This window comes from Cupressus sempervirens, chromosome 5, assembly GCF_028749045.1.
Source record: "Cupressus sempervirens isolate cs-2001-9-10 chromosome 5, ASM2874904v1, whole genome shotgun sequence".
In the NCBI taxonomy this organism is placed as follows: domain Eukaryota; kingdom Viridiplantae; phylum Streptophyta; class Pinopsida; order Cupressales; family Cupressaceae; genus Cupressus; species Cupressus sempervirens.
Window position 1 is genome coordinate 585,798,726 of NC_143122.1, and position 3,493 is coordinate 585,802,218.

Sequence of the window (3,493 nt, forward strand, 5' to 3'; positions counted from 1 at the left end):
GAATGTGACAACATTAGGGAGTGGATTAGGCTTGGGTTTAGGATTAGATTAAGAATGTTAGAGATGTGCAAGTGGATGGCATTAATGAGGGTGGGTGAGTTAGTGGCTAAGCTTGGTTAGTATGGGTGGATGGGGTGGATTAGGCTAAATAGAGGATTAGAGATAGGTTAGGGGTTTTTGAATTTGAGGATTTTATTTATCAAATAGATTTATTTAATAAATGGGGATTTTTGGAATTAGATAGGAGAAAAGGATTTAATTGATAAATAATAGATTATTTGATTTATCAATTAGGACTATAGATGATTAATTAAATTAATTAGCTAGGGGATAGAAAAGGATTAATTAAATAGGAATTTAATTAATGATGCCTTTAGAGATGGCTAAATTAGATTACCAAAGTGGTGTAATCAAATTTAGGTGTCTATAATAGAAGATAAGGATGATAACTCAGCACATATCCACAAGAAGGTGGAACATGCTAGAAGAGAACAAACTCCCGTGTTGTCATCAACTAACCACTACATGCATTAAATAAAAAGTATGCATTTACCTAAGTAAGCTTAAGTAAATAGAATAAATAGTTAGTAATTAATTATTTAATCTAACACCCCCCCTTAAGTGCAACTTAGGGAAATGCCTTAAGCTCACAAAATAAAGCAAAAAATGAAAAATGCATAATGGGTCCTGGCAACGAGGCCAATTTAGGTACCCAAGTACAATGCAAGAAGATGCAACCTCTAAAAGTGGGGAAAGAGAGAAAACCACGTGGGAAAAACCCTCCCCCAAAAAGAGGTAACCTAGTGAAGAGCTGAAGAAGTCTCCAACTAGGGAAATTGTTCCCTAAAATAGGAACAAGAAGTGATCATGAAGAAGCAGCATCACTGAAGCATGAAGAAGCCGCAAATCTGTCAAACTGCTGATCTGAAGAACCTTCATGGAAGAAGAAGGCATGAACCAAGCATGTCTATATGGTAGATGATCCATCTCACCAAAATGCATAGGTAGCCAGCCACTGCAATCGCCTTGTACATAGGATCAACCACTGAATACATAGTTCACACTATCGAACCATCGAACCACAGATGCATCTTAACAACAGCATAACCCCCCCTTAATGCAGATGGGGTGTGATGATAGGCAACAAAGAAGGTGGGCCAAAGTCTCCTGCAAACGAACCAAGAACTAGGAGAGAGGAAAAGAGGTACAGACACCTATAAAGACACGATCTAACTGACTTTGCGTGGGGCTAATGTCGTGGAAGGGACACTCACTTGACGAAGGGAGAATTCCTAAAATAGCAAACAATAATCCCCCCATGGTGCTTTATGAAAATAGTGCATGTACAACTGACTCAAAACAACGTTCATGATCCCTGGAATGCAAAAGTGGCACTTTATCTCAGTGTGAAACAAAAAAGTGCTTCAAAATGATAGCTACAATGATCAAAACTAAAAACAAGCTATAACAAAAGAAAGTACAACCGAAAACAAGAGAATCCATGCCAGAAAAATGATCCTCGAGCCTAAAACACTCAAGATATCCATCATATAGCAAAAATGCCAAAACTATGATAGAAATAGAATGGGCCAAAAAATCAGGAAAAAGACTACATTTCTGAAAAGTACACAGAACCAGCTTTCCAGAAATATAAAGTTTTCAAAAAATGGGCATGGGATGCAAAAGATATGCTTGCTGGAGTCAAAAAAAGGACTTTAGAATTTAATAAAAAAAATAGGCAATAAAAATGCCTTAAAACCTAAAAATACCTACACCAAAGTCTCCATCTCAGAACCAATTTTTCAGTGCTTCTTTCAGATCGAAAAAATACCTCCGCATGCAAATGTTATGGCAAAAAAACCAAAGGTAGGTCCAAAATGACCCTAGGAGAGGTGCAAGGCAGGGTCTGTTGATGCAATGCTGATGTCATGCTGATGTCAGTAGTATGCTGGATTAAAATTGATGGCTTGTGACCTGTCGCAGAAAAATAGAGTGCCACATGGCATGCCACATGGCAAAAATGCTGATGTGGTAGGTACACATGGCAATTTTCCATGTGGCACCTCTGCCACATGTCTCACGTGGAATGGCTCAGAATCTGCTGCCATGGAGTTGACACAGGCATTGACTGTGTAGAGGATGTTTGTTGGCACTACTTACTGGACCCGGTAGAGCAGCAGGCGGCTGAACCAGGCGGAGCAGTGGAAAACACAGATCCACAGAGCGAAAGTAGCATGCGGCGGGGCGATGCCGAAAACTGAATAGCTGGCAGGTGGCGCTGGAAGACTAAAGCCTGAAGATGGGAGGAGGTAGTGGCCAAAAATAGGCAGAGGGTAGAGATCAGAATAACACCGCTAGGAGGAGGTTGTTGGGGCCGGCGGAGCTGCGGTCGCCGGAGGCAGGAGGGCGGCGTGTCGGAGGCAGAGAAGCTGCAATCGCTGGAGGAGCTGGGCGAGGGCGGCCCCGCGATGGCCACTCGACGGTGCCGCAATGGCGTGCTTTGTGCAAATTTTTTTTGCAAAAAATTGTCCATACGACCGTACGATACCCTACAACCAAAAAAAAATTTGCCTCTCGGAGCTCTGTTTCCAAAATCAAGAAGCTTTATATGAATCCTGACTGCAAACGGCCTTTCGGATCAAATGGTGATGTCTGTTTGGTCCCAAAGTGCTCCAAAAATATGCTAATCCTCTGATTTGAAGAAAAAATGCACAAACAAACTAGAGTTTGTGACTTCAAATCACGGCTTCAAAATTTCTTCAACTAAGCAATAGCAGGAAGGCTCTGATATCATGTAGGAGTTGAGGAAAGCCAACTCCGAAGACACCCAAGATCACCTGCATGCAAGAACCTGTCAAAGAGAAGCCAAGAAAAGGAAGAGCATGGAGCAAGGGAAAAATCCTAAACGGACATGAGAGACCACAAGTATGCAAATGCAATGAAAATGTATTTACAATGAGAAGTAATGTGATAATGTGATGAAAATACAATGAGAGAGCCCACTTATAAAGAGCTCATGGAAGGCTTGTAGAACAAGCTGGAAGGTGGTAGAAGATAAGGATGACAACTCAGCACATTTCCATAAGAAGGTGGAACATGCTAGAAGGGAAAAAACTCTCGTGTTGTCGTCAACTAACCACTACATGCATTAAATACAAAGTATGCATTTACCTAAGTAAGCTTAAGTAAATAGAATAAATAATTAGTAATTAATTATTTACTCTAACAGAAGCTACTATTCAAATTTATCTGAATGCTATGGACCATCTTACTACTATCTTTCTAAGAAGAATTGCTACAACAAATATCAACACATTGGACAAAGTCTTTGTAGAAGTGATTAACTTCACTAAGCAAGCCAATCCTAATGGAGGAGGATTGATGCTTCCAACTCAAGCTATTGCAATGATTCCAACATATCCTGTCAAAGCACCTGTGATTCCTAGCCAATTCATACATATGATTCTAGCTCCATTTCAATAGGCACCTGCTT